This window comes from Tenrec ecaudatus, chromosome 2 (assembly GCF_050624435.1).
Source record: "Tenrec ecaudatus isolate mTenEca1 chromosome 2, mTenEca1.hap1, whole genome shotgun sequence".
NCBI classification, from domain to species: domain Eukaryota; kingdom Metazoa; phylum Chordata; class Mammalia; order Afrosoricida; family Tenrecidae; genus Tenrec; species Tenrec ecaudatus.
This window is the reverse complement of record NC_134531.1, coordinates 191330438-191341188: the sequence shown is the minus strand read 5'-3', so window position 1 is coordinate 191341188 and position 10751 is coordinate 191330438. Positions and strand designations below refer to the sequence as shown.

At 50.5% G+C, this 10751-nt stretch overlaps 1 pseudogene; it reads right to left on the bottom strand.

The window, feature by feature from the left end:
* Positions 1-202: 202 nt before the first annotated feature.
* LOC142441872 (U2 spliceosomal RNA) lies at positions 203-344 on the bottom strand (annotated as a pseudogene).
* Between the last annotated feature and the right edge of the window lie 10407 nt (positions 345-10751).

Below are 10751 nucleotides of genomic sequence, written 5' to 3'. Positions count from 1 at the left end.
GGAGAACACATGGAGGGTTTCTTCAATTTAACAAACCTTTCAGGAGGGTCTGTAGCTGTTCTAGACCTCAGAAATGACATGTAAGAGATGGTCTCTGCCCGTTCCTCATGCATTCTAGTCTTTAAACTGGCTGTTTATTTTCTTGTGCTATTGCGTTGGACTCTGATACAATACTGATACCATGTTTCACTGGACTCTGATACAGTGTTTCATAGTAGCACTAATGCATAGCATCCTTGTCTTCTTACCGCTGCAAATGTTTCAAAGTGCAGTATAAAATTGCTACAAATGTCTGATAGATAGATGCCCTACACTTGATCTTAGCCAAAAGGCCGAGAAGCGATAGATAGATGCCCTTTATCAGGTTAAAGAATTTCTGTTTTACATTTGGTTGTTGAGAAATTGTGATTTTTAAGAAGTTATAAATTGATGTTGAAATGTATCAACTTTTTATTATGGATATATGTATATAACAAAACATTGGCTGTTTCAACCTTTTTATGTGTGCAAGTCAGTGACATTAATTACATGCATCAGAGTGTGCTACACATGTCTGCATTTTCCTTCATCCTTAACCGAAATTCAGTGTACCCCTAAGCAATGAGCCTCCCTTTCGATCTCTCTCCCATGTACACCTTGTAACTATGATAAACTTTAGTATCTAAATTGTTCCTATTCCAAGTATTTCATATAAGGGAGATCACACATGTTTGTGGTGGATTTCAATCAGTATGTTTTCTTTTAAAAAAAATCCTTTGGGGGGGGGCTCTTACAAATCTTATAACAATCCATCATTTAATTTTATTAAGCACACTTGTACATATATTGTCGTCAAAGCAGTTTCTTTCTTACTTGAGCCCTTGGTATCAGCTCCTCTGTTATCCACTCCCTCCCTCACCCTCCCACCCTCCTGAGTCCTTGATCAATTATATATTATTATTTCGTGTCTTACACTGTCCATGGTCTCCCTTCACTCACATTTCTGTTGTTCGTCACCCTGGGGTGGGGGTTAGGGGCTATATATCCAACCTTGTGATGGGTTCCCCTTTCCTCCCTCTCCCCCACTATCCCAGTATAATGTTTTCAAAGTTCATCCATATCGTAAGTAGCACAGATCAGCACCCTCATCTTCCTTTATGGCTGAGTGAGTAGTAGTCCACAGTGCTTATCCATTCACCTGTTGATGGAGAGTAGCCAGAGTCCCCTCTTAGTTCATATGAACTGGGATGCAATGAGCATTGGTCTACAGCTGTTTGCACTTCTTTCAATTATTGGGGTGTAACCCTAGGATCGGAATTGCTAGGTCACGTGGTAATCTACATTTACCTTTCCTGAGAAACTCCCCAACTGTTTCTCACAGGGGCTGCACCACCTGGCGTTCCTGCCAGCAATGGAGGGGAGTGCCGTTTCTCCGCAGCTGTACCAACGGCTGATGTTTTCCTTTGTTGTTGTTGTTGTCATCACATCCATTTTAGGGTAGGAGATGGTTCTCGCTGTGACTGTGGTTTGCACTGACTGCGTGTTCTAGTCTGTAGTTTGCTGGGATTTTAAAAGTGACTGTGCGCTGAGCTGTCAGAGAGGAGGGTTGAGGAGCATGCAGGATGGCCAGGGAAGGGAGGGAACAGAGAAGTAGTTCCTTCAAGGGTGGGGGAAACGGGCCAGGTCAGAATGGGGTGCTGGCACTGGGGCTCAGGGAACAATCTGAGCAAGACTGTGAGCAGGATGTGAGCATGACTGTGGGAGGTGGGGATGAGGATGGCCTGGTCTTTTCATGGGACACAGTGTCCCACACCCTCCCCTGCTCCCCCCTCCCCCTGCCAGACCTGTCCAGGCCATGCCTCGGGCCCACCGGCTGTAATAGCAACACTCGACAAGAGGATCGACAGTGGAGTTGGCACATATGGTAAAAAAAAAAAGACAACAGTCAAGATTACCCTTGAAAATTGCTTAAATTGCCCATAAAAAAAACCAACATACGTGAGCTTTATGTCCAAAACCCTGTGAAGATTCCACAGTGCTCCTGCTGGCGTGGCAGGCTGACTCGATCCCATCTCTGTAGGAAGCATTTCCTATCATGTTCAGGCTCCATGGAGGATGTCCTAGTCACTAGGAGGGCTACTTGGATTGGGTGCTCGGGTCAGCCAGAAGTTAGGCCATGTGGCATGCACCCAGCAGAGACTGGACACGTGCTACCACCTGGGTCTGGCAAAGGTTGGCCCAGGCAGCCCCGGGATCCTCCATCCCACTCTCAGGGACAGACACGGATCCCATGGCGGTGTGTTGGGGGGTGGGGGAATACCACATTTCTGGCCACCAACTGGTCCAGGTGGGATTACATTGTCTGTGTAAGGCCAACACCCCCTCAGGAAAGGAGCCCCCCACACTGACCCACAGACCTGGTAACTGGACTCCAGGCTTGGCTATCACTGTCTCAGCATCCTAGGACTGCCAGGACCGAGCACCACAGCTGTTCTTAGGTGTGGTTTCGATGCACAGTGACCCTGTGCCCAGCAGAATGAAGCACCGCCCAGTCCTGCGCCATCCCCACAACTGAGCTTCTGTTGTAGCCACTGTGCCCCTCTTGTGGAAGGTCTTCCCCTTTCCCAGTTCTCTTCTTTAGCCAGCAGGGTGGCCTTTTCCAGGGACTGATCTCTCCTGACAACACATCCATGTCTTGAGACAAAGTCTCACCATCCTTGTCTCCAAAGAGTCTGCTGATGGTCCTTCTTCCATGATGGATCGTCGTCATAATCCCATTATGACAGGCATAATCCCATAATCCCAGGCAGCCATTCTCCGTCCTTCCTCTCTCCTCATTGCCCAGCTTTTGCGTGCATGAGAGGCGATGGAATCTACCATGGCATGGCTAACACCATGGCACCGGAGCCTCCCAATCAACATGCTTACTTTGTAACATGTCAAGGGGATCGCTGCCAGCAGACTTGCCTAGTGTTATGTGGCTCCTGAACTGCAGCTTCCAGGGGCAGGATCAGAGGGCCAAGCAAAATGGAGAGCTCACTGACAGCTTCAACCTCTCCTTCATTGATCCAGATGTTGCCTACGGGTCTGGTTCTCTTTACACTGAGGTTTGATCCACACTGAAGGCTGCTGTCCTTGGTCTTCCTTGGTGTTTCAAGTCCTCTTCACTTTCAGCAAGCAAGGGTGGGTCATCTGGCTTTTATTGTTATTATGCCATTATCTCAATAAAGATATAATTTTATCAATAATTAATTTAATCAAACAAAAAATTATATGATGTGGTTTGTGCTACATAGCAAACATAAAAATAAAGAACTGCTTCTGTTCCTAAAGCTAAGACAAATGTAAATTACTTATGTTATTGATTAAAATGAAATAAACACCGACGGGTATTTATTTAATAACATCTCTCAGAAAGGAATTTCCATTTCCAGATAAAATTGCAGAAACGCTTTGTGGGATGCAAGCGAGTTCCACATGAGCCATGGTGGAAAGATACAATTTCTACAGAAAGAGTGGGTATTTCAGATAGAAGGAACAGCTTATAGACCTGACCCATAGATTTATTTTGGGAGAAGTAAGCCATGTGTCCACAACATATAGAATATATGGAGTGATAGAAGTGATAGCTGATTCACCTTGTACGTTGGAGTACTATTTCTTTTTTGTTTGTTTGTTTGTTTGTTTACCTTGTTCCATTTTTACTTCATTTAAAAAAAATCATTTTATTGGGGACTCATACAACTCTTCTCACAATCCATCCATCCATCCATTGTGTCAAGCACATTTGTACATTTGTTGCCATCATTCTCAAAACATTTGCCTTCTACTTGAGCCCTTAATATTGGCTGCTCATTTTTCCCCCTCCCTCCCCACTCCCCCCTATCTCCAGGGTACTATTTCTTTACTCATTTTCTTGGGGGCTCGTACAGCTCTTATCACAATCCATCCATCCATCCATTGTGTCAAGCACATTTGTACATATGTGGCCATCAACATTTTCTCTCTACTTGAGCCCTCAATATCAGCTCCTCATTTCCCCCATCTCCACTTCCCCCCTTCCCTCACGAATGGCTTTAAGACCAGAAACTGATTGTCTCAAAGGCTGGAAGTAAAGTCCACAATCAAGAGGCCGGCAGGGCAGTGTTCTCTCCCCAGGCTCCAGAGAAAGCAGGCCCTCTCTCGTCAATCCCTGTGTCTGGTTGCGGCCGATGTTCCTTGGCTTGCAGCTTCAGCCAACCCCACCATCACACATGACCTCCTTTCTTTGCTGAAGACACTGCTCAGAATGGATCAGGACCCAGCCTTCTTCAGCGGGACCTCCTATTAATGGATAATACCTTCAAAGACCCTATCTTCAAAGAAGGCCAGTTCACAGGAACCAGAGCCAGGACCTCAGCCTAGGTTTAAGTTCAAGCCACAGCAATGACTCCCCTTGCACCCTTTCTCCCGCTTCTCTGAGCTCATCCCCTCCTTTCTAGTGCTGCCCCCCAGCCACACTGGCCACCTTCCTCTTCCTCAAACCACCCTTCCCCCTGTCAGGTCTCATCCAGTCTCCCGGATGATGTTCGTCTGCCTGGCTAACCAGCCTCTGGGAACTGAGCAGAGCGCGGCTCCACGCAGACACACACAGGTCCCCGGAGGCAGAGTCAACTTGACAGTCACTGATTGTTCTCGTTGTGTGACCAGATGAAGTATTTACTCTCTTATGTATCGTCAGTCACCTCCACACAGGGAAGGAGACCTTGATTGTCTGGGTCACTTCTTGTCTGCCCAGTGTCTAGCCCCGGAGTTCATATTGGCCGACTGGCTGAAGGGTGGGGCTAGACATCCCTGCTCCTGTGGGGGCTCCTTGGGGCCACTCTGCCCCCTGACTTTGGAGCATCTCCCTTCCTTACCCACACATGATGTACAGAGGACACAGCCCATCTTACCTTGGTGCCCAGTGCTGTCTGTCACCACCCTGGAATGAATACCATCTGGAAGTCTGATCCTTCCTGCTAGATGGGACCACCCCCTGGGCTGCCCCCACTCCAGTGAGCAGTGGAATTCCAGAGCCATCCCCCTATCTGCTGGCCTGTCGTCCCCTGCCCTTGGGCCAAGGAGGTCACAGCAGACTGAGTCCCCCAGGTGAACCCCCTAGCCACCTCTTTGCCCTGTGTGGGCCTCTGGGTGTGTGTCCCTTGGTGGGGCTTTCCGCACCATTCGTTCCATTAGCCGCTGTCTACACTGGGCTGGAGGGAGATCAGTTAGCACCACTGGCCACTGAACCGTGCTAATGAGGATGGACGCCCGCTTGGCTGGGTGGCGGAGAGGGATGGCAGTGCCCTCAAAACCTCAGGGAAACCTCACCACAGGTGTGGGGAGGCCCTAAAGATCCCCTGGGGCAGGAGTGGGACCCTAGAAGACAGGTTATCTCAATCTGTGCTGAGAGCAGAGGAAAGCTGCCTGCCTGGGGCGTAAGGAGGGTGCCTAACCAAGGGCTACTAACGAGAAGGTTGGTGGTTCTAACCTACCAAAAAGCGGCATGGAGGCAGGCCTTCAAACTGCTTCTGTAAAGTTCACAGGCACCCCCTCCCCCCATCAGTTCTCCTCTCTAAAACATGGAGGCACTGTGACTCAGGACACTCAGTAGCCACGAGGTTGGTTTGGTTTGGTGGTGCTGTGGGGAGCCCCAGTGTGGCACAAACGGCTAACCAAATGGCTGGCAGTTTGAACCCACCTAGTGGCATCTCGAGGAGCCCTGGTGGCATAGTAGGTTCTGAGTGGGCTTCAAACTGCAAGGCCAGCGATTCCAACTCATGAGAAAGAGGAGGCTCTCTGCTGCCATAGAGACCTACTGCGCAATAGCATCGCTATGACTTGGCATTATCTCACTGGTAGGGGGTTTGGCTTTGAAGTTGACTGGCGGGTGCCGTGAGAGAAAGGCCTGGTGTGTCCTTCTGCACGTCGCTGCCAGAGCAGCCCCATGGGGGGCAGTTCCATGCGTCTGACTCTGTGGCAATGGGTAGGGTTGGGTTTGGGGGTTCTGGGCCAGTGCCACTCTGAACCATAAGGCATTGAATTGAGGATAATGAATTTGGGATTTGGCAGGGTGGGGGTGTGGGTTAAGAGCTCCAGAAGGAGCCCTAGTGGCCCCGTGGTTAACTCCTTGACTGCTGAGAGGCTGGCAGCTTGAAGGCCCCAGCTGACCTCCTGGAGAAAGGCGGGGCAGTCTTTTTCCACCGGAGATTGCAACTTTGGAAACGCCATGGGGCAATTCTACTGACAGGGCCATTGGCACTGAGGGAGGTGTTTTACGGTACAAAAGAGGCCTTAATCTCATATAATCCAGGGAGAGTGCTTATCTCCCAAGACACTGACCCATCTGTTGAAGGGAGCTGTTAGCGGGGTCATGAGGGGGTCCGAGGACTGACAGTGGGGAAACTAGTTTAAAAGACAATGAAGGGAAAGTTTTTAAATTCCTGACTGGTGGCAGATCAATGCATCACAGTGAGGGGTGGCACTACAGAAGCAGGAATAGGACCCTGACTGGGACATGTGCATTATGTTAGAAGAATTTACAAGCTTGGTCCAGGCAGTCTGGGCACAAATGATCAGGCATGACTCCTGATCATGTTATTGATTCCCCGGTACTGCCCATTAAAAACACACCCAGGCAAGTCTCTAAGACTGTCCCTCCCTGGTAAACAATTGGCCATCTAGCTCAGAGGCAACAAAACCCACATGGAAGAAGCACACCAACCTGTGTGATCACAAGGTGTCAAAGGGATCAGACATGAGACATCAAAGAACAAAAAAATCAAATCATTGTGAGTGAGGGGGAGTGCAGATTGGGGACCCAAAGCCCATCTGTAGACAACTGGACATCCCCTTACAGAAGGGTCATGGGGAGGAGAGGAGCCAGTCAGGGTGCAGTGTAGCAATGATGAAACATGCAACTTTCCTCTAGTTCCTAAATGCTTCCTCCCCTGCCCCACCACCACTATTGTGATCCCAATTCTACCTTACAAATCTGGCTAGACCAGAGGATGTACACGGGTACAGATAGGAACTGGAAATGCAGAGAATCCAGGACAGATGATCCCTTCAGGACCAGTGCTGAGAGTGGCGATACCAGGAGGGTGGAGGAGGGTGTGGTAGAAAGGGGGAACTGATTACAAGGATCTACATATAACCTCCCCCCGGGGGACAGACAACAGAAAAGTTGGTGAAGGGAGACGTCAGACAGTGTAAGATATGACAAAAATAATAAAAATTTATAAATTATCAAGGGTTCATGATCAAGGGAGGAGCAGGGAGGGAGAGGAAACCATGAGAAGCTGATCCCAAGGGCTCAAGTAGAAAGCAAATGTTTGAGAATGATGATGGCAATGAATATACAAATGCGCTTGACACAATGTTTGCATGGATTGTGAGAAAAGTTGTCCGAGTCCCCAATAAAATGATAAAAATTAATTAATTTTTTTAAAAGACAGCCACTCCCTGGGCTCACTAGAGAGGGGTGGAGGTCATCCATCCCCTTTCCAAGACACTGCCTGCGAGCAGGATTATGTCACCCATGGTGACTATATCAGAAGGAATTCGATGGAAGATTAATTTGTACAGGGAGTCTGCAAATGGACTTCAGGTTCCCACTGCCATCCCATGGTCTCTGCAAACAGGCTACTCCGAGTTTCAACCAGCAGCTTAGGTGGGGCTTAGGGGTTCCAGGGAGCAAGGGTGGCCCTGTTGAGAAGAGGGTGGCACACACACACACACACACACACACACACACACACACACACACCTCGAGTTCTCCTAGCACATTGGCAGGAGAGGAAAGGGGCTCAGGCTCGTTCTGCAGGGTGGGGGAGGAAAGGCATGCCACTCATTGTTCCTGGGAATGTAAATGGCTTTGACCTCTTCCCAGGGCAATTTGGCAATATCTATGTAAATTAAAAATGCACCTGCCCTTTAACCCAGCAATTCACTTCCAAGAATTTATCCTTCCGAGATACAAGAACTAGGGTGTGCGGTGCTGGAGGCCACGCTGCGGTCCATGCTGTCCTCAGGCCCCGCCCCCTCCGGTCCCCCCACCCCCACAAGCGCCCCTGTGCTGCAGCTCTGACTCGCGCCTTGCTCCCCGTGGCGTGGCGGCGGCTTGCTGGTGTCGGCCAGGGTTGAGCAGAACTCCACAAAGCCAATCCAACTCACTGCCATCCAGTCACTGCTGACTCAGAGCGACCATAGGGACAGGACAGAATTGTCCCTGTGAGCTTCCAAGATGGTAACTCTTTACAGAAGTACAAAGCCTCCCCTTTCTGCTGGTGGTTTCGAACTGCAGACTTCTCGGTTTGCAGCGAATGACTGGCTACGTCCCCGGGGAGTGGGGGGCCCACAGCGGGGGCTCCTTCCTTCAGGAGAAGCTGGTGGGTGAGAAACGCAGACAGAAGTACAAGGGAGGGCGCTGGGCCTGCAGACACAGAGATTCGTCCTGATTTGCCATGAGCCTCCAGGACAACTGCTTTTCTCCCTGAGAGGGTGGGGGCTGGGGGACAGATGGAACTGACTCCCATGACTGCTTCCTGGGAACGGAAGGAGACTTCCAGGTGACAGGGAAATTCACATGCACCCTTCTGTGCAGTTTGCCTTTTATTTTTTAAACATTTTATTAGGGGCTCATACAACTCATCACAATCCATACATATACATACATCAATTGTATAAAGCACATCCGTACATTCTTTGCCCTCATCATTTTCAAAGCAATTGCTCTCCACTTAAGCCCTTTGCATCAGGTCCTCTTTTTTTTTCACCCTCCCTCCCCGCTCCCCCGCAGTTTGCCTTTTATAACTACATCTCTGTTCTGCCACAGGCATCCTTTTCTGCTTCTCCAACCAAACTGGGGGACCCCTTCCCCTCCCGACAGGAAGTGTGCTGGGGTCACAGCAAGTCCCAGGCACAGCACGGTGGAGTGGCAGATGCTGGCTGGAGCTCCGCCTGACACTCCCCAGGCGTGCCCCAAGAAGGTCTGTTCAAGTCCTAACCCCTGGTAGCCGTGAAGGTGAGTCCTTGGGGTGTGTGACACGGAAGGCAGCGGCCATGTGAACACAAAGGCACAGAGGGGCTATGCCGTCCTCAGCCCGAACACACCGGCTCCAGACCCTGGGCGAGCTGCAGCTCTTCCCCTGGAAGGGTCTGGGACAACGAGCCCATGCTAGGGCCAGTGGCCATGGAGTGCCTGGGTTCCGGCCAGCATGCCTCAGGACAGCCCAGCTCTGCAGGGTCCTCAGGGTGGAGTTTTTGCAAGCAGATGGCCAGGCCATGTTTCCCAGGCACCTCCGAGTAGACCAGAGCTGCCAGCCGATGCGCTGCCCCCTTGGCCTGGCTGATGACCAACCTCCTGCACCTAGGTGGAGGCGATGGTGAGTCAGCAGCAGACTCCCCTCCCAGGAGATCCCACAGCCTCGGGGTGGATGCTGGAGCAGCCTGGGAAGTCCGGCTGCCAGGAAGGCCACTCTCAACAGAGGCAGAGCTTCAGAGGGATTTCCACAGAGGACCGTCCTCGAGCCTAGACACAGATGTCCAAGTGCATCCAGCCCTCCAAAGCTGCCTGAGGTTCCGGGCTGGCCATGCAGGCCACCCCCACAGCCCCTCTCTGGGCAGGTCCCCATCTCTCTTGTCCACTGCCGGGGGGGGGGGGGGGGGGGGGGGGGCGGGGACAGGGAAGCGTTACCATGGCAACAGTTTTGGCAGTGCCAAAGGGCTAATTGTGTGGCTTTCACACCTCTGATGGGCTGAGTGCCAGCTTCCAATGAAGTATTGCTACCCCTGGGGCTGATGCTAGGAGCGCCACAGAAATGACGGGCAGTTCTGCCACTGTGCCCCTTGCCCCCCACCTCCCCCACCCCGAAAGGGAGGCCTCTGCTTTACCTATGGCTGGACTGTCCCCCATCATATGACCATGCCCTGTGTCCTTCTTTGTGCTGAGTGGGGGTCAGAGGCAAGCAGGAGTATGCCTGCATCCTTCCATTTAACAACACCCCCCCACACACACACACATACACACACCAACACCAAGCTTTTCCACTGGGACATTTGAAGGCAAAACCAAACCCCAAACTAAAGTTCCAGGAGGCGGTGGACTCCAGAGAAGGCGAAGGGAACAGGACAGAGTGATAAAGAATCTTGCTTTGATCCATCACGTTCTCTTTTTTCCTTTTAAGTAAAACGGGCTTTCTATTTGACCTGTGCCATTTCCCTGGTGGCACCTTGGGTCATGAGTCGGCCTGCAAACCAAAAGGTCAACAGGTCAAACCCACCAGCGGCTCCTCAGGAGAAGGCTGAGGCTCTGCTCCTGCAGAGATGGGCAGCCTTGAAAATTCACAGGGTCAGATCTGTCCTGCCCTGGAGGGTCTCTGAGTCGGAACTGACTCGATGGCAATGAGTTTGAGTTTTGTTTTCTCACTAAGCATTGGGCAGCTAATCACAATATTGGCAGTTCAAACCCAGCAGCCACTCCATAGGAGGAAGATGAGGCTCTCTGCTCCTGCAAACGTTTAGTCTCAGAGACCATAAAAAGCAGCTCTATGCTGTCCTATCAGATTGCTATAATTTGGTTTCCACTTAATAGCAGTGGGGTGTGTTTGGGGGTTTGGTATCCAAATTAAAAATTGCAATCAGCTTAAAGTTAATTTTAGAATAAATACTCATTGGAATTAAAGTGAAAAGTCTTTGCCTCATTTTGCCTTCTCCATGAGGACAATCCTGACCACTGTCCTAAGTAACCT